Below are 22,179 nucleotides of genomic sequence, written 5' to 3'. Positions count from 1 at the left end.
TTCGTCTCCAAGGTGCAGGAGGGATTGTAGCAAAGTTGGTTAATTGTGTTTTATCGACAGTAACGCCAGTATGAAGCATTGATTCAACAAAAGTTGAATTCGAATACGAAACAATAAATACCTAGTTAAGAATACTTTCGAATCATTAATCTTTCTCAACTGAAAGAAAACGCTAGGACATTTCCACTCAATTATTGAACAATTACTGTTTTATGAATGAAGCACTTACAAAATACTATTAATTATTACTATGAAACTGCAAACTTTCACTAAATAATGTCTACCAAAAATCTTAAGAGTTCCTTAGACAAACAATCGTATTTCCAACTGTGAAGCGTACATTAAAATGGGTCAGAAAACTGTTGAATCCAATATGCGAAAGTGCAAGTGGGATTAGATACACAATTCGAAAAGTTGATGGCCGTATTGCAGGAACCATATTTTGAAGTGCTCACAAAACAAACGTCATTTTAGTCAAAAAAAAAACTATGGCTTTTAGAAATTGACATTTCTCAAGTCTCCCTAATGAATATTGGTATTTGTGATATTTTTGAAAGGTTATACCAACAGGAAGAGTTACGGAATATAAAGAAGTCCAACTTTTAAAAAGACTCGTTTTCTCAATGAATAAAAAAAGTATTGTTTATTCTTCTATTTTATAAATAGACAATTTTAAGAAAAATCTCACAGCACGAACTCCCTACGCTACCCTACAATTCCTTATACATAATTAAGCTTTGGAAACCTTTAGCTGATCCAATTAAAAGAAGAAAGAAAAACAGTCTGAGAATAAAATCCATTAAATCTCTTTTTAAATAATAATTAAGATATGTAAATTTCATTTGTAATTCCGGCCACCTATGACGTTCACAATTCGACACATGTCAATAGCTTTATTGCTTCCTTTCACCCGTAACATGGGAACCCACACACACATCTCACCGAACAAGAACACAAGATATAAAAATACAAATTTTAAAAAGAAGGAACAAAACATGATTACAACTTTTCAATGCGCTGCTGTAAGCTGGCCTACCGTTTTTGTCGCTATAAGCACAACCATAAATTTCTATCGTTTTGTTCTGCTGTCGTCGCATTTTGTCGCACACCGCGCTGCTCTGCGCCACTGCCGCTGATGATGGCTAGCTGGCTGGCTTGGTGGCTGCTATGCCGCAAGTCGCTCCGGTTTTATTCCGGTTTTGGCAGAAGGGCTTGGTAGTATATAGAAACTCCTCAGATACACATGATCCCACGATCTTTGGATGAACAACGTGTTTGTTCACACACAGCATCCGATTGATCTCGCTGACCGATATCATTTGTTTTAACAAAATGTGGATCTACTTGGGGGTCACACGGCCAAAACGACAACGACGGAGATGACGACGACGACAAAACAACGTCGTTGGTGACGACAGCTTGAAGACACCCGCTCTTGATGGTCTTGGCCTAAGAGCTTAGACATAGCGTTGATGGGCGACAGACGAAGAAGACGAAATTTTCTTTTCCAAACGCGTCAGAGACATTGACTGACTGGTATTTTTATTTTTGATCTTTTGTTTTCTTGTTTCGGTGGCGCTGCTGGTGCTGACTGTGACTGCTGCCGATCCGCCACCAGCATCACTGCACCGGTCGCGGCCGTGACTCCAGCTGATGATGATATGATAATGCTGCCCTGACGATAATGATGCCAATGGCGAACAATTTTATCACCATTGTCTTTGGGTCTTCACAAAATGCACTGGCAGTGCCACAGCCACAGCCACTGACTGGCGTTGGCGTCGTCGTTCCTGAAGAGGACATTTACATTTTTATCGAACGCTGCATAAGATTGAGTCAAATAAATCCCAGTCGATGTAAATGACTTTGGGAAGCTACAACAAATTCGACCTTAAAAAAAAAACAACAAAGAAAACAGAACTCAAGAAGATCAGCGCGACGATCTAAGCTATATAATTTATAGCTTTTTGTTTATATTATTTTTGTATATTTTCACATCAGGAAAGTGAGAACTAAAATCGCCCAGAATTGTTGCTGCTTAATTAAGCGAAATTAAGTGCGTTTCAGTAATGACAAATCGATAAGATCAGAGTCAGACCCAGAGGCAGACCCAGACCCAGACCCAGAGCCACAGCTAAAGTTGTAGTCAGTAATTGGAATTTGGGTTAAGTCCATGATGATGTTTAAATGAGACATCGTCATATTAATAACAATCAGTGTAGATAGGAATACATATATACGTAACGTAACGATTCCAGGAAGCTATATTAAAAATTATGGAGATTATTAAGTTGATGTGAAATTTTATTATTGGCGCCACCAGGGACTACAATGTTATATAAAGAAAAACTGACAACTTGACGTTAAAATGTCATCGTCTAAATATCTTACAGAAAGGTGCAATTACAAGTAGAATAAATTGCTAATTCTCCTATATCTGTCATATATCATTTATTTTGTTGTCTCATCATTGTATCATCCTCCTACAAGATATGTGAAAAGGAAACACCCATTTTAAAAATGAGTGGAAGCGCAGCATAATTTTGAAGTGTCCAAATGAGTCGCCCCAAGAATTAATTGTTAAGAAATACGTTAAAAAATAACTAAATTTGCATTTTTGCGATCATTAATTTAAATTACAAAATATTGCTTACATTACTTGACAAACATCAAAATCTGACAGTTTTTTGCCATTTCAAAATTGACAAGTCCACTTGATGCTGAAACATGTTCCTATCTTGTTGCTGAAAGCACCTAAATCTTGTAAACCAGAGAGACTTACAATTTTCAAACAATCCAGTGTGCCAGTAATGTCTGCGATTGAGGGGACCTTCAATTTGTATGCCGGATCCGAACGGTTATTTGGGGAAAGCAGTTTGCATGATAAATATTACTCTAACTGTTTTGGAATTATTAATAATTTTTAAATCAAATAAGTCAAAGTTTAAATTTAAAGAAATTAAAATAACAATAATTTTTTTGGCACACACTTTATTGAATTGAATTTAATTGACAAAATGAATGACTTGACAGAGAAAACTCCATAGCCAGAGGCCCATCATAAATAAAACATTAATATGCCGGTTTCACAGTTTCAAAAATTGAACGTGAATGGTGCGTTCAACACTAACTATACTTTAAAATGGAATATCCTGAAAACAAATTGTTGACATATTAGACGAGTTCAGTTTCGTTAAATGTCAAAACAAAAATGTTGGTTCTGTTTTATTTTATGCTTCTTTTTTTCGTTCTAAACATGTTCTGAGCTTGTTCAGAATGCGCTCTGGGCAGAACTAGTTAAATGCTGAACATAAGCGTTTGAATGGTTACTGTGTTGCTATAGTTAGTTTTTCCATTTTTATTTAGGTTTGAAGTTTAGTTTTCGTTTCTGTAGAAGAAAATGACAAGTAGATTGATGAACGTCAAATAGTGACAGCTAAGTGCTCAGTTGTGTTTCAAAAATAATTCATAGCGCTCAGAACTAAATCAAAATTGGATCCGAATTTCTCAGAAAGATGAAAAATACATACATGGCAATCGTCGCGTTTCTAACGTAAGTCACGTAAGAACACTCATTTTGTAATTAAATTTTTTTGCTAAATCCTATCGCCAACTTGTTAAATTCTCTGCGTAATCGCATTTTTTAACTTGCGTACTTCAAAATTTTATAATAACTCAGAATGTGACAGTTGATTTAGCAAATGATAAACATATCCAAATTTTAATGTCAAAATATTACAAATCAAATTTTGTCACATTTTACGTTTTGACAGACCTGTAAATATTTGATTAAATTGCAAAAATTAGATCTTAGAAAGTACTTGTCTGTCAAAAATTGAACCAGGTATTTTAAAATTAAAAATTTCAGGAAAAATTCCTATCAATCAAATCCATTTGAAAAATCGTTACCACATGAATTCCTCAAAAACTTCTATACACATATACTTCAAAAAGATTACCGTCTGATATCCCATAAAACCTATCCGATCTGTCAGTTTGTTTTTTGTCTAATGCTCCTCCAAATTAATATATTCAATTGTTCCTTAAACTGCTTCATTGTCACCGCTTTGCTACTGATTCCCTAAGAGTATTTATTTTACTTGTCTCCTCTTTTCTTGAGCAACTTGTTTGTCTATTTGTTATTTTGTTATAATCATTTTTCAATTCGGAAGTCGTTACACTTCTTCGAGAATTTTTCTTTAAAACCGGTCAGTCTCTGATATGCGAGGCAATGATACCTGCAACCACCTACCTATACCTATATCAGCCACTATACACACGGTACAAGGATGATACCTCAAGACTCCTCTTCACTTCACAATTATGTATTTAATTTCGTTTAGTGAATTCCGTTTCTTTATCGAAATTTGACATTTTTTTCTTGTTACCGTGCTGCCGTGTCGTTGTGTTGTGTCGTTGGACGCGGTTTCGGACGACACAACTTGAAAGCCAAGCCGCATCACTTACGGCTGCGCCATTATCATCGTTCGCAGCCCGAAGAGGGTAACTAATTCTTAGCGAGATAAGACGAAGCATAGCTTTACCTGAGTGTGTGTCGGACTCTGGAGTCTCGGGATTCGGGAATAAGGAGTCCTGCACTCTGCATTTGATTCAGAAATGGAAATACGGTCACTTCCAGAAGCTAAATGCCTTCTTTTTTAGATCGCGCGTTTTGTCTCTGACCTGGGAGATTGCGCGTACCCGTACACTCATATACAAAGCAGAAGAAGTTAGTAAAACGAATTGATTGTCTTTGCCGGAGGTTTTTGGCCGAATGCGAGGTAGGTTTCTGCTCCCTTGTCGCCAACGCCATCACTCTTATGACTTTACTAAGAGGTCTGCTCTGGTCTAAGGCGCACACATAAAATGACTTTTTTAATCGTTACACTGCCTGAGTGTCACTGCGTGGAATGAGTTTCCACTGATAAGGAGATGCATCATCACCGCCGCTGCCGCGCCATCCATCGCACTGGTAGGCTGGTCGGTTGAAAACACTCCTGCATCTCATCCACTTTTGCCACCTTGAAGTCGGTGCCACACATATACCTAGAATAAGTAAGTTACATTGATAAAGGTGTTCACATTCGATTCGATAGCACCTTTTGAGATCGAGCGACATGACCGCAACCAGTCCAAGTGGTCTTATTTCTCTGTCATCTGGACCGCCACCACTTTTAAAGTGGATAACATTAGCTGCTGTTGCTGATCTTGCTGCCGAAGCCGCTGACGATGCTGTTGCTGTTGCTGGTGCTGCATGCCGGTGCTCTGCCTTTGCCACTGTTGCTGGTGTTGCTCCTGTTTGACTGCGGTAATGATGTGTAATCGAAGGCTTCCGTCCGTTCGGTCGCTCGGTGATGTCTTCGTCCTTCACCTCAAATGCTCCGCTCTTGATGTTGATGATGATGATGATGAAGCGACAGAAAGCGCCCGGTAGCCGCTGGATTCGAACATAAATCGATAACACCTTGAGTATTTTTTCATGTTCGGAGGCGAACCATTAAGAGATTGTTTTTGTGTTGCATTTGGGTTGTTTTTTGTATTTTTATTTGTTTTTTCCCTTCCGCCTACACTTCCTCTATAAAGTCGCGCTCATCGCCGACCGCGACCACGACAACGACGACGTTCGGTGCTTAATCCCGCATACAGCTGATAATTTTGCATACCTGTTGTATCCGCAATCACAGCGCCATTATTGAATTTGCGACATCAACTCGAGCTTTAAAAACCGTTGCGCCGCTGCTGGAAGAATAATTTTAAGAATCACTTAGTTAACTGCTGTGTGGTATTATACGGGACTCTAGAATTATTCCTTGGCCATCAGACTTTAGCTTTTCGTTTTATATTTTTGGGATCAACAAATTTATTACGCTGACTGGTTAACATTTTACGTTTATTCGGGTCGATTTATTTCAAGTCAAGGACAACTCTAACGAAACTTCAAATGATCTTACAAGTTCCTCGAGAAACTTAAACAACTTTTTGTTTTTACTTTTTCAGTTGAGGGTTTTATTGTGTTTTTTTTATATTAAGTAACAATGGGCCCTTAAGAATCAGAACAGCTGAACATATTTACTGAAGAAATTTGGAGTTTTGGAGCTATACCTATTAATTTCTTCAGCAAAAGTTCTCAATTTCTGTTTAGAGTTTGGGAATATTAGGGTTCTTTATAGTAAAATGGCCGAAAAAGAAATATCGTTCTTTCTTAATTACTTACAGTTAAGTGTGAACTAGGGCCACAACCAACAAACCAAATCGGTCCTAAGCTAGATTCACTTTAGGTTGGGTAATGTTAATTTCCACTTGTTCCAACCACCTGATCCGTGGCCTTCCTCTGTCTGGCGCCGCCCTGTGGGGGTGGATTCGAAGACTTCGGGCCGGAAAAATGATTTCCATGCCTTCTACGTAACCCAGCCATTCGTTAGACTTTTATCATTTTGGCTATGTTTCGTCGTTTCGTCTTCTCCTCCACTCACCATCCATGCATACGCGACCTTAGACCAGGTGAAAAACTTTTCTGTCGAAACGGCTCAAGAATCTTTGATCCGCTTTAATCATTGTCCATGCTTTTGCACCCATAGCAATTCGTGGATAATAAGGGTATTATATAGCGACACTTTGATCACAGAAGCCCAATTGACATAACGCTGAGTTCTTCCGATTATATCAATATGATCAGCTTATGAGAATAATTGGACAGACAGACAGATAATGCCTCTATTGTCGAAGCGAGAGCTCTGCACTGTTCTTTTAGGACGATGCTAAAGAAATCACGTGACAGAGTTCCACCATGTCTAAAGGTTTATAAAGAGGACGAGTTTGGCAGAGCTGCCAAAACTTGACATCTCTCTATACAGCTCGTCCCTGTAGATGCTGTCATACGCGGCCTTGAAATCGATGGCAAGATTTTGGGTGTCGATTTAATGTTCTTGGGTTTTTTCCAGAATCTTCCGTAATGTATATATTTGGTCGACTGTAGACTTTCCTGGTTTTAAACCACTCTAGTAAAGTTGTTGACGATGGGCTTTAGACGTTGACATATTAAGGCAGAGAAGATTCTGTATAAAAGTCGTTAAGTGGACTGATTCCTCTATAAATCGTGCAGTTTAAAGGGTCACCTTTTCTCATTATCATGGTGCATGCTCCTAACCAAATTATCTTCAGCTGCTTTGAAGAGCTCGGCATTTAGGCTTATCAATCTTTACTTCGTCTAAGTCGGGAAGACGGGGTTGTTTGCTTTGGTAATCTATATTGAATGGATCATCCTTCCCGATAGCGGATTTTGTTTCGTTGTCTCCATTATACTATCTGCAGAAGTGGTACTTCCATATCCTTAGTATCGACTTATGTTCTATTATGATTTTTCCATTTTCGTCATTGTAGCCTTGTATTCAAGGCGCTTCCGAATTTCGAACGTTTAGAATTTGGAAATAAAGAATTTCAACCCGTCTCCGACCTATACTCTTCCGTTTGTCAAGAAGTTTCGAATAAATAAAACTCATCAGAACTTCCGCAACAAATGAATACACTAATTTTCATAAGTTTTGACTTTAAAGACCTCTCTGAGTAATGACATGATTGTAGTTTGTCATCTTTTAATTGATTTGGTCACAATGCAAATTGTATGTATGATACAAAAAGCAACTTGTTCTATATGTATCTTTACTCAATTATAACCAAAACTTCAAATTGGTTCATTTATCTACAAATCTTTGTTGAAAACTATAAAATGTTTTTAATCTGCCGTTCGAAGGCCCCCCTGAAAGAAAAACAAAAAACGGTCAAGAAATTTCTCACACAAAATCCTCTTAAAAACGGTATGAGTCGTACGTATAACATTTAACATCCCACAGACTAACTCTCTCTCTATTTGTTGTCATTGGTTATTTATAAATATTCAAATTCCATTGATAATAAACTTAAAATTTTTCTTCCTTACTATTTTTCGTTATATAAAAACAAAGACATTTCGTTAATTACAAAATTATGCTAAACATTCTGCGCCACCGCCGCCGCTGTCGCTGCGACGTCATTCATACCATATAAGTTTGAAGGTATTATATAGTTTGGAGATTACAGGCATTAAGAAGCTGCCGCCGCCAAGTAAACCTCATCAACACCACAGATTTGTTTTTCTTTTGTTGTTTGTCTCTTTTCTTTTGATTTTGATATGTTTTTGTGATAAATTAAAATCATTTGCCACCCAAGTGTCCCCTTTCAGTGTTAGATACTTTTTTTTTAAGTTGTGTTCTATAAAAAGAAATATATACTTTTCCAATCAATGCATAAGAATAAATTATCTTAAACCTATAACAAATTAAACAAAAGTCTTTCCAAGAGCGGATTAATACTGTCACAGATGTTAGGGCCAACCATTTGTAGGGGCTATTAATTCCGCTCATAATAAAGTTTTGAATTCAATAAATTAAAATTTTCTCAAAACTTTATAGGCTCTCATACAAAAAACGATATGTTTTGAACCAATTTAAAAGGGCCCCCTTTTTGTGAAACCACTTAAGGGCATTTGGTTTACATTAATGAGACATAAATACAAAATCTTGTTTAAAACTCAAACTTAAACTTTAACTTTCTAAATCCGCCCCTGTTTACATTTGCCCGGAAGAGCTAGGTCTACTCTTAAACCAGTCGTTTTAGGAGCTTTGGGTGATCTGTGTGTGTCTATAATTGCTAATTTGCATTGTGAGACAATTGGAAAATCAATAAATGAGCCTGGGATTAGATTGTGTACAGTAGCAGTAAAGTTTTTAATCTATTTTAATGGATCACCATCGGCATTGTTTTTTGTCTAATTTATGGTTTTCTATTGAACCTTTATTTCTACTGCTGGTGCTGTAGCTGCCTGTGTGTGTTTTTTTTTTTTTTGGTTCAAAGGAAACCTTTTCGACTTATATTCATTAGGACATATCGAAAATGTGTAAGATATATGTTTTTGAATATTTAATAGAGTATTAGATTGGTCGATGTAACTTAAATGAGGTAGGTATAAGGTAAGCCGATACTAAGATCAGACCGTTTGTTGTATTTTTATTGAGTGAGTAAGGGTCAAGTGGAACTTGTAAGATGTGAGTGGGTAGACAAATAATGACAATTAAAGCGGAAAGCGTAGATAAAATTCATGCGCTTTGAACATTCAAAACCATCGAACCACCAACAGTGATACACTTTATGAAATGCATTCTACATCATTTAATAATGTGAGTGTTGATAAAGATATTTTGAAATTTATAAAATGTAATTTATAAGATAATGAATCCTTAATTGTATTTATGTGAATGACAATGAATGTATTTAAAATAATTTATCAGGTAGTTTTGTGTTGTCTACTAAGGGTACCAACCAGGTATTCAAAGTTAGTTAAGAAATATTTCTAAGAGTTAAGAGAGTCAAATTAATGCGTAAGCCGAAATATTTATCCCATGAAAATGAGAAAGAGTTTTTATGATATCATGACTTTCTGGTCTCCTGTAAGATTCTTCATTCAAAAATGTATTAGCCTTCATTATGTTCATCAAATGGAAACAGTATTTTTCTAATTTTTGAGAAATGACAAAAAGTTAAACATAACATTAAAAAAATATGGTAATCATTTTATTGTTGATAAAAATTACTAAAAAAGTTTTCTTAAAATTTGTTCCAAGAAAGTATCTCATCTTTTCTGTAACATTCGCCAACTTTATTCATCGATAAATACATTAGTTTGGATATTAAAAGCAGCGTTTTAATTACCAATAACCCGTAAACGTTACATTCCGAAAATATAACAGTAATGAAATATAATTATGTTTCATCACTTTTCGAACATTTTCTGCCTCAAATCTTTTTTTCGCAACAATTCACACCATTTTCCAATTTTTAATCATTTTATAAGCCTATACTTAAAGTCAAACAAGGAGTCAGCTTCAATGATGGAATGTTAGATGGATTTGATTCAGTTCAATTACGAGCATTAACATCAATCCCATAAGTTAATGCTACTTGCAATTTATAAAAAAGTGATAAACAATTTGAAGAAAGGTCTAAATGTGCGGGAATTATGTCAAACAAGAAAATTCTTCATAAAAGATGTTGTTCAAGTCAGCATCCTATAAAATTACAAAATTAGTTACTATGAAAACTAAGACTTAAAAATTCATTATTCTGTCAAAAGAAGTCAATTCCCTGGAGGTCCACAGTGTCAACCCTAATATCTTAAAATCAATACCTATAAGAAAATTTGTTTCTGCTTAAAGCGTTTCCTCCAAAATCAGTGATCTCTCTCGTGTAAACAATAAACAATACATTTCGCGTTTTATTTCTCGAAATTATTTAGCTTTGAGTGAAATAGACATTTATTTCCACACAACAGCTTCCGAGAAGTATTTTATGCAGAATAAGTCTTCCTCTTAAACTATTGCCTTCTTCAGCGTTGGTAAAATACATCATAAATCCCAAGCAACAAGCAAAAGTATATGTACAACACGTCTTATGTGTTTTGTATATATAGGCAGACACAATGCGCTGCTGATGGTACCTATACTATACTTAAATGACAGCTCTGATGATGCCCAAGAAGACATAAAACCCAGCTCTGTTGTCTGACCATATGTATTGATTACACTTAACTTAAACTTATTGACCAATAAACATTAACGATCCTTGTTTGGAATCGCGTACATATTGCATTGTGAACACACAAAGGCGTTCTGCGCTGATGGGCCTCACAACAATCAACAATCTCATACCTATACAACTTGTGTACCTTCCTATGATGCCTCGACTTCGATTGCTCCGAGCTGTACCTTCATATATAATATTAAAGTTGATGATAACAACAACAACAACCGGTACCATTATCATCATTCATCAGCATGATAATATTATTATGATCCTGTCATAAAAATATCATTACCTATAGCATTTCTTGAATGACAATTAAATTCACAGTATTCGATTCGATTGTTCCAACATTCGTTCTTAAGGGAAGGTTGGTCTGAATTGTTGTCAAGATGTATCTTCTCGCTTTCAAATTATTTACCTTTGGAAGTAAACACACAATAACTACACAAGAAAAAATGAAAATAAAAACAGAAACAAACGAACACTTTTAAAACATTTGTTCAACATTCCATCAGGTGTCTCAAGAATACCGAGTTTAATTATTATACGCAGCACTGACCTGACCACATCACTTATGTGCCTATACAGACGACTCTCATTGTAAAGACCTTACACTACATTCAACACCTTGCTATATAGTGAGTACTCATACAGGGTGACCAGACTTTCTATTTTGACTTAAGGAATAGTTTTAAGTGTGAGATCTTTAAATAAGTTTGAATCTCGACTATATTTTATTCACTTCAATCCACAATAGTTCTGGCAAATTGCGCAAGACTATACTCTATATAAACTTAGTTTTTAGTGACATTTAATTTGACAGTTAACAAACAACATTTTGAACATAATTCACAATTGGTAATTTCCTATAATAGCCGGCTTACAAATAGCTTTACATTCAACTTAGGTGCGAAGCTTGAATTTGTTGGCTAGTTGCAAAAGAACAATTTGATATGCAGAGCTTAATTTTAGACTTTCGTATTTCTTTTTATTCAGCCATGTTTGAATCCATTAATCTGCTGAAAACACTGCCTTAAAAATGTAGTGGTAAACTTAATTATTTTGAACTAAGCCAACCAAACAACCATTTCAACTGTAATTGAACCTTAATTAATATAACAAGACGTTTTTCTTGATGAGGTTACAGCTTTATTATGATTATCAAATTACACGATACTTGATAGTTTTTGACAAGTATCAACAAGGTCTATTGTGAATATATCAATAGAATTATTGGTATACTTTGTATTAAGGTTGTCAAAAATGTTGATGTTTTCTATAACCAACAATTCTTGCCTAACATAGATGTCAAATATACAGACTTTATGCTTAAAACAAAACTCATAAAAGTTATTTTCTGGTTTTTATTTTAAAATACGACTGAAAAAGGAATTTCTCCGGTAGAATCGTTTTTCGAAATCAATTACGATAAGGAAGAAGGTCAAATCTAGCTTGTCCGAAATGCTTGAAACCGACTGGATTTGGACTAAAATGTGTAGCCTATGCACTTTTAACATTTTATTTTTAAAGCACTTGATGTAGTACTGGTTCCAAATTCATACAAAATTTCGTAGAAGTACTGACAAATATTGAAGATAAATTAAAACCCTTAAAAAGTTAACAATCCATCCCCAATGTACTCAAACTAGCATCAGCGTTATCAGTCGCTTTAGCATTGGTATAGCACAACAAACGATATCAATCGTTTTGAATTCGTTTCTAGAAAGGTACGTTTGTCCGAAATGAAAAGTGTTATTCAACCAATCCTTTAACTTGGTTTCTATTGCTTGCAAATCTATTTCTAAATAATCAACATATTTTAAATAAAAAAGCTTATTTTGTTTAAGAACAATTCACATTATCAAACCAAAACTATCTTCTTAAACTACAAAACGAAAACCTCGGACAGATAATAAGAAACGTCAAATAAAAACTCATTCACAATTGTATTTTGATTATTGTTCACAATGAAATTTTGATCTTTATTTACAATGGGGTTAAAACAATCGATTGTCATAATACCAAATTATCAACTAGAAGTTAGCAATTAACAAATTGAAATATATTACAGCTGTTAGAGTTTTGAATAGAGTCCGAACATATCGGACAGAGATGCAAAAATGCGCTGAACATGCTGTGTGTGTACTAAACGCTCAGAATCATTTTTGAAGCACATCTAAACAGTTTTAAATTTCACCTGTCAATTGATTATGTTCAACTCGATCTGCTAAATTATTTTATTCTGAGCTTATAGAGTGCTCTAAACAAGTTCAAAACACTTTCAGAATAAAAAAAAAACGAATATAAAGCTCTAAACGTTAAAAAAGAAACTCTGCTCTACTCTGAACTAAAAAAGAAAAACGCTTACAAAAACTATATAATAATTAAAGTGTATTAAATAGTAGTAAATAGGCAACCCTGCATCGGACTCTGCAAATTTACACGTCAGTCACTCACTCACTTACTAAAGCTACACGCATTTTACGAGCTCTGCAACCTTAATACGCAATGTGACGATGAGTAAAAATGACAACAAGAAAAATGGTAGAAAAAACTTACACTAAAAGACAAAAAGAAGACCAAGGCAATGACAGAAGGCAAAAGGTAGAAGGTAGATAAAACACAAACACTTCAGCCATTTTGCTGATCGAAATGACTTTTGTATTCGATATACCATCGCAACAAAACGCAAACAATAACAACATCAACATCGACATCAAGAACAAGAACCATTAAATGCTTGAAAGTAAATTGCACGTGAGGACGACCGTCAAGCCCTTGTTCTAAAGCTAAGCAAAGCAATGTCAATTGATACATTGCCATCGTTAAAATATTGTCACATAATTTCAACGATTCCTGAATGATGTGTGATTTTGTTTTTTCTTCCTTCGTTCGAAAATCAATTGGAAGAACTTTTCGCAACACAATAAGCGGTATACAATATCTAAGGTGTTTAAAACTCTTCAAGTGCGCGCAAATTTAGAAGTTGCAATCTTGCAATAAATGCGCTGTCCCAATGGAACGGTTCGGTGTCGGCGCGTCCGGCGGGCGGTGCAGTGTTTTCGTTCGGTGAGGTAGACACGTATTTTTTAATGTTTCATTGCTACTGACAACGGGGACGCAGGGCGACAAACGACGAATGACATGGCAACGTCAAATATCTCATTCTGGTCGATTTATTGTGTGCGTTTTGCTGTTTTGCGGTTTGAAAATCATGTCAAAGCGAGAAAAACTAATAAATTAAAAGAAGTGTGATTTGCTCCCATGATAAACCTAGAAACTATTTTGTCTTTTCGTCGTGTGGCTAAGGAACAAAAAAAATAAGTTGAAGATCATTGAGTCTATATCGATTAAGAACAATTGTGTGTGTAGTACTAAGTAAGTTGATACCAATTTGACATGCGTTTCAAATTCGCAAAAATCATGGTTTATGGGTGATCACATCGGTAAGATCGGTGAAAACTTCTGTTTATGTTGGTAGTCTTTATCGAATTCGCTTAGAATAAATTGCAATTCAGCTGACTGTCAAATTAATTGTCATTTCAAAGAGTGTTGCCAGTTTAATTTTCAAATTTTTGGTGTTTCAAAAAAATCAAAATGGCCTTTCTATTATATTATAAAGATGCAATTGACCGCCGAGGCTGGCCTGTGCCCCCTCAATTCCAATCGAGTGGTCCACTTCTGAACCACTTTTTGGAGCAGAGCAATCGTGGTTGTACTATAATATTCCCTTTCAAAGCGTAAATAGTCGGTCGTCTTTTGCTTATCTACGTAAACAACTGACTGCACATAACACCACCAAAAATATACAGTGGCATTATATCGCACAATCTTCGAAACCGCGGCATAGACCTAGGACGCGACGTGAGAAAATGCGCTCAATAAAAGTGTGCTTTAATAAATTGATTGATCGCGATGCAAATGTTTTTGTAATAAATTTGAACAATTTGCAAACGTTGTTGAGGAGCAAACCAAACTGATCATAAATCAAGTGACAGCTGTCAAAAAGACTCTAAAAAAAGCATTTCCAGATTAGAAACCAAACGTCTTATAAAACAAACGGTATAACCTTCCACCATTTTCATTTATTAACTGATCGTTCAACTGAAAATGTGAAAAAAAAACAATTCTTCTATTTCTGATGTTGTTCTGAAAACTGACATATACAGGCCGTTTAAGCTACCCTCTAAAATTGCGCTGTGCTGACCGCTTATTTCACTATTAAAAGTAGTAGATTTTCTAATAATTTTACCCGAAGTATGGTAGTAGATCATAATAATCATGGAATAATACTCGTATCAAGCCTTGAAGCTGTGTTTCCACTGAGTATAAAATCGATTTTTTTAATGTTTGTCAAATCGAACTAACCTTCCTGTCAAATGATCAGCGACTCTTCCATTTCCGTTGCTTATTGGCCAGGAGATTTATTATGAGTGTCATTAGGTTTCTGTTCGATCAAAATTGGCTCTTGACGTCGTTGTTGACTATTACATTAGAGTAAAGTCTTTTAAAACTGACATCTTTGGGGCATAATCTGTCCGACAAATCAACTACATCGATCCATGTCCGAATAAATGTATGTAGTATCAGTAAATGTGGGTTCATCTGTGATGTGCGAGGCCCGTCCATGCCTAACCATAACTGCGTTAAACCTATAGGTTAATACGTCCTTGCATTAGCGAGATAATCTTTTTCCTCATCATCATCATCATCATCATCATCGCAATTTGAACAAAAAATCATTGTATGCAATTTATAAATCTATGTAGAATGTCTTGTCGTGTAAATGTGTTGCAGATTAAATTATTTTCGATGCTGAGTCCGCTGTCGCTGAGCGTGTGGGATGACAAAACACTCATAATTTTATGCAGTGTCGACAACGCAACGCTGACGCTCTACATGGGGCGGGGTGTTGTGTTGTGTTGTGTTGCTGTGTATAGTGATGTGTGGTTTAAGATTTGCCAGTTTGCACACCACACATCTCTTCCAAGAAACAGAAACAGCCCCATGTGGGGCGAAACCAAATTAAAATGAAAGCAATTGAAGAAGATAGCATTTTGAGATATTATATGCATGTACACTGTACAGTATATTGTGCAACACTCACTGTAGCAGCCAAGCAGCTGGGCTAAAGGCCCACATACACCTGAGATCCTTCATATTTATTTTATTTTTCACGCAGTTTTTTTTTTTTGTTTTATTGTTGTTGATAAATAACGTGTGGTTGTCACAATAACATGGGTGGTGGCGAGTGTTCTCCGCTTTCGGTCTTATGTTCGCCACGTAGTATCTTTTCCATCGACACTCTTTTGCTGCGACATTCGCGGTTTTCTTGGTATGTTTGGTATATCCACCATTATACCTATGCCATCAACATTCTTACCTACATTTATGCTTGTATCTTCGTTTAATAGACGCACAATGACATCGGCCCTTATTGCAGTTTGATGGCAGATATTGCAGTTTTTACGGGATGCGTGTTGCTTCAGCCTCTTAAGTGTTATCTGTTTGACGTATGAGTTATGACAGGACAGGAGGAGAGAGGGAGATAATTCACACAACGACAGTAATACAATATAATGCATGACTATGTAGGGTTGCCAAATGTGCACAGTATTAAATTGTTTTTATAATTTGGTAACTTTGTCTTTTCTTTCAATTTTGAAAACCAACAATCTCAGAGAGTGGACAATATATCTGCAAAAATTGCTGATCTAATTCAAGAGGTTTTAGGTTCTTCCAGGCCTGTGCCACCTTAAAGTTTTTTCACGGGTAATTTCTCTTGGGAAGGATTGACAAATGCTGTAAGTCTCCTCCATTCCTGAAATGATTGAAATTAGCTCTGTTAAATGTAAAGTTTTATGAAAAAAGACAAACCCTCTCAAGGGGTGTCACGTCCGTCCTGGTAGCTCAACATCTCGGAAATAGGAGGGCCGAACTCTTTATTCTGAAGACTTTGAATCCCATTTTTCGCGACATGTGCCATAAGTTTGAGGTGCATGACCTAGCATTGAACTTCAGATCTCCGGTAAAGAAGTCCTACTACAACACATCCTCCTTAACAATTTTCATTTTATGGTGATGTTTTCCAAGCTTTGAAATAAAAAGTACTAAAGGTACTTTAGTACTCTACAATTCTACAAGCCCTTACTTTCAAGACCTATATACAAAATCAATAAATATGTCTTCTTTTTTTTCCTATTTCTTAATTTATTTGTCTTCTTTTGTTGTTGTTCTTGTTCCAACTTCATACCCATACTCATTCTTCATCACCTCGTTAGCCAAATTCCGATTGCCTGACTTTATCTCCGATTCCAGACCAATCATTAGAATCCTCCCTGCTGGCGCCAAATACCCAACCCATCACAAACAACTCAGACATTACCAAATGAGGATACAAAAAAAATTGAAGAAAATATGAAACAACCCATAAGAGCCCGAAGCAATACGCATAAGTGCCATGTGATTTATTAATTCCTTTAGTAATAATTCCCAAAGTAGAGTTTCTGATGTCTGGTGATGGTGATGGTGATGTGATGATGTAGCCGTATTGCTGCACTATGTATACTCGCATAGGTAAGCAGGCATAAGTCTAAGCAAAAGCCAGGAGCCTGAGTTATAACACTGTAACAACTTTTCTTTTTCTAAAGCTGTCTTCTACAAATTAAGACAAATCAACAAGTGATCTCTCTTATTCGAGTTTAAACCTTCCTACACAAAGATACATATATTCGCTATAATAAAATGGAAAAAAAATATATATAAAAATCCTATATTCTTCTCCTAATAATACGTCCAAAAGGAGGAGGTGTGCACACGCAGAAAACAAAGTTAATACATCATCAATCATCGGTGAGTAGCAGCAACCATGGCATTTAGATGAGTGCTGCCACGCCAACTCAACAGGTAGTATAAGGTATGGTTACGGGTATAGGTTGTTGTCCAAGCCATAAGAGTGGAAGAAAGCCAATGTGTGTCAGTCCATCAACAGCAACTTTAACGAATTGTGAAATGCCCGTTTGCCCTCCCCCTTTTCACAATAAATAATCAAGGCTGCTGTCTGTCTATTAAAACTAATTACTCGACAAAATAAATTACCAAGACGAAATAAAAGAAAAATCTCTTGGCTGAGATCTTCTAAAATCAAACAAAATTAAATCATTTTATCATCGCACGTCGTTCTTGTCGTCGTCGTCGTGGTTTTTGGTCGGTTGGTCATCCTCATCAGACAGTCTTCCAGCTTTGGTAACCCATTCGCGCCTATATGTATAAACAAAAGAAAGGAAATTTTGGTTATCGGCTAGACCAGGCACCAGACCCCATCTTTATGTATATCGAAAGAGTAATTGTAATTAGGAATAAACCACACTACCGAAAGCTGTTGTATACCTTTTGAGTGTAAAGTGCCCTTTTCTTGTCACGTTGTTGGTTACTTCTAAGCCTGTTCATAATTGGAGCCTATATTGTCTATAAATGGTCAACTAATAAAAATGCTTTATTGTTTTAATAATTCTTGTTCTTGATTCAAGATCCCTCACGCATGGACGGACTTGTAATGTAATATCGGTAAAGGCCTGTATTGTTGGGGGAAACAGTATTAATATTGATAAGTTTTTAGGCGCAAGTTATAGCTATCATTGAAATTGATCCCGAAAAAAATTTTAATCGACATTTGACGGTGTTTCCCCTTGATTAGAAATGAAAATTATATCCAAATCGATCGGAAATCACAAAAAATTGGACATTTATTTTTATATTTTTCGGACTGAAATTCATTTTCCTGAACAGCTGATACTCTTATTTTCAAAAGTGAAACGAATCGTTCCGCTGATTTGTGTCTCAATTTCACACAATTCTAATGACAGTAACATTTTTTCGGTGGCTTTCAATCAGGAAAAATTTTTCAATGACAGAAATTTTGAATGATAGCTGTAAACGACCTGTCAAAAAATTCCAATGTTTGTTTTCAATGATGAAAACCAATGATAGTTATAACTGGCACCTTAACTCCCAAAAATTAAATATAAAAATCCCAGGACGTATCCCTATGCAATATTTAAGAATTCTGCACGAAATCTTTTTGCAACTCCAATTTTGTTTTAATTAATAAAACTTTTGAGGCAATGTTCTTGAGTTTCTTAAAAACTAATTTAAAAAGTTTTACAAATTTGATTTAGATTTCAACAAAATCTTTTATTAAATAAGTTTTGTTTTTATTTTACTATCATTCAAACTATTTTATAGGAGAACTAGTTTGTTAGAAACTTAATAACATGACCGCCAAACCCTACAATGTCTGACAATTATGTAAGTTGCATGTTTACACTATTAATTGAAAATCTACCAGTTTTTTAAACAATTTGTTGTCAAAGGTTTGCTGACAATTTACTGTCATCTATGTGGCTAAATATCTACCAAAAGATTGTTTGGTTTTTGATCAATCGTGTCTCAAAAAAATTTGATGGTGTAAAAAAGGTACTTCTGGCAATTTGTTTACTGTCAGAAACGTCAGAAAACCATACAAATTGACATTTATAAAATACACGATTCCTTTTCAGGAAATTAATTATAAGACTATAGTATTGACAGCTAGCGTCATTTTTATTACAATTATTTGGCACACGATTATCTTTTAATGAACTGCCTGACAAATTTTCTGACAGTTTATTATAGGTCTACAAAGTTGTATGACATTAAGCATGTTTTTCACTGACAAAGTTGTCAAATTGTAAGATGTACCATTAGTGTGGACTAAGCTTAACTTCTACCATAGAAGCTTATATTTAAACTTTACAAATACGTCTAGAAAAACAATTCTGACCTAAATTTTAAGGAGCCCTCAAAAGGGGCAACCACAAGTTCCCAATACAGTTTACTATTTTCCTCAATTTTAAATTCAGCACTGACCAAGCGCCACACTGCCGCCACCGTTCGTTCGTCTATCATCATCGTCAAGATGGTGTTTATATTGTCGGCCCTAAAATTAGTTTTTTTTTTGTTTTTAAGGGTCACTGTATCAAGTATCTGTTTATTTTCGATCTTATTCGATAGCAAGTTAAAATTTTGTATACCGTTCGTGATTTGATTCGTTTTAACGATCTAGCAGACGGGTTAATGTCTATAAATTTTGTTTTATGCATAATTTTTGTTTTGTTTTTTGGTATAAGGTGCCTGTGAGTTTATCTGTCGGAGATGAATCGTAATAATCGTAAAATTTCTTCCTATGGTGTTTAACGTTAAACCATCTCCTTGATGACTGTGAGAATTTTTGTTTTTAGGGCGAATGTCTGATGAACCTTAAGAATATGAGAATGCTCCAGCAGTTCAATGGTTGTGACGGCGCAGCGGCGGCGGCGGGCGGCGGCGACGAATGTCTTGAATGAATATTGAATGGGTTTTTTGGTAGTGGTGTTTCTTTGCTTTTGGGTGCCCTCTGCAAAAATAAATTAGGATTGATATAATTGCCCATAACTAAGCATGAAAATAAATCATTCCCGTTAAAAAAATACTGCTGGGAAGAAGTGTTAAAAAGACTGACTCGTATACTAATAAAGAGCTTTTAAGAACTGACATTATACATTGGTAGTAGTTTTTTATCAGAACTTGAATAAATGGAAACAGTACATTTTCGTTATTCAACCGCAATTCATAACGCCAATGGAAGCAATGCTTGCCTCACTGAAGCCTTTAACTAGGACGTTCGTTGTAGATTTCGAGCCCTTTCCGCCATTTTATCGTATGCGACGTTTCCAACAAAAAAGAAAACTAAAATAGTAAAATATGCAAGTAACGCATGAAGCCTTGAACTATCATGTGTCATATCTTAGATTAAGCACAATCAAAAATGTCCAATATTGATTTAAAGTATAAGTGGTTTCATGGGCCAGCAGTAAGCTTTTGATTTGTTGCTTACGATACAATTTATTTTGTGGCTTATAATAATTTGTCGGAAAGAACTCGATATTCTCAACAAGTTCTTCATAATTTTTACAAAATTCTCCTCTGTTTTCACACAATTTATTCGCACGATGAAATATTGTATTGTCCCAGACCGCACTTCTAAAGAAACAACAAAATAAGGCCCAGAAGTTTACTTCTTCGAAGAAATAAACCACTTTGAGTCACCCATATACCTACCGCCGTTTAGCACGTCTACGCCGTCGATGGCTATGGCAGCGCCATACGAACCTCAAGTTGAATCTATTTTAATTAATCGTTTTGTGATCTTTCTAATTACGCTATTAGTTCACTGTCGTTGTCTACACCATCACGCTTTTGCAGAATTCCCTGAAGTGCAAAATTGTATACAGATACAAAACAAAAAATAATCGGATCGCGCAGCAATTTATTCCCATGACACCAAAAAACACACAAATCAGGCATCAGAGACCTCCCTAATAGCGCCATGCCATATCAGAAGCTCAGAGAACTCTCAAGCTTTGTATATGCTTGTATATACATTCTCGCACTTCCAGATTCTATCTGCGCGGTGTTGATGGGCAGCAAAATTGAAAACCGAACTCATAGTATTTTTGTTTGTTTTTAGCTAAAAGAAGCAAATTAATTTCGAACCAAGACATTAGCCTTTTTGTCCTCTATTTCTCACGTTGACATCCTTTTTCTGTAAATCTTGATCGAAGTTTATTTTGCAGGTCAAAACTCAGAATCAAATCTATAATTTTTTGTTTCATACTTTTGTTGTTTGGTCATAATCGACATCGTGAGTCGATTTGAGTAACCCTGAATCTGAAACGCTAAAAATTAATCACAACCTTTTTCCTAAACGACGACGGATACTTCTCGCTTCTTAATGAAGGTGATTAACTCATGAAGACTCATGCAGATTGTTCATTCTCAAAACTAAAATAAAAAAAAAACAAAGAAAAAGGCGTTTTAATCGAAAAGTATCGAAGACAAATAATGGCCATTCAACAGGATTTAAAGAAAAAATTGAATGTGTGAGGTCTGAAGCCCAGAGAAAAAAAAAGTTTCTAATATATTTTATACATAATTGAATTTTAAACAAAAAAAAAAACGAATTATAATTTCATCGGCCGCCTCTTCAGAGGTCTTTATCACCAATTAAAAAGATTAAACGAGATATCAGTGTTGAGGCCTGTGACTTCTTCTGTCTCGAGAGACTAGACTAAAGACTTTCACGACGACACAACGCATAAAACCTCACACACATCAGGTATTGAATCTAGATACATTTTATACATACCCCAAGGTATACAAGAAAAGACTTCCACTAATTACCGTAAAACAAGATTAACAAGGTTCTCAAGAACCACCACACCGACCGTCATCATCATCGTCATCGTCACCCAGAGGGACACTAAAAATAAAATTAAATACAAAAATCAAATGCAACCTCAAAAAAGGAACAAAATAAAACAAAAAGCGGTCCGGTCCGATTCGTTAATTATTCCCAGTGATAAAATCTCGTTCAACTACCTCCTTCTCCCTCGCTCGTTTGGTCGCTTGCATGTTCGCTATCTCGCCTTCTTATTCAACCTCTTGTCAGATCCAAAATAAAGGATAATTAAGTGATAAATAACTGGA

The 22,179-nt window shown here is 35.5% G+C and overlaps 1 protein-coding gene across 5 annotated transcripts in view; it reads left to right on the top strand.

Moving 5' to 3' along the window:
• Positions 1-22,179, top strand: part of LOC129943401 (optomotor-blind protein-like) — a 164,673-nt gene that overhangs the window by 128,023 nt on the left and 14,471 nt on the right. The window lies entirely within an intron of this gene.

This window comes from Eupeodes corollae, chromosome 1 (assembly GCF_945859685.1).
Source record: "Eupeodes corollae chromosome 1, idEupCoro1.1, whole genome shotgun sequence".
NCBI classification, from domain to species: Eukaryota; Metazoa; Arthropoda; class Insecta; order Diptera; family Syrphidae; genus Eupeodes; species Eupeodes corollae.
This window is presented reverse-complemented; position numbering and strand designations above follow the sequence as displayed.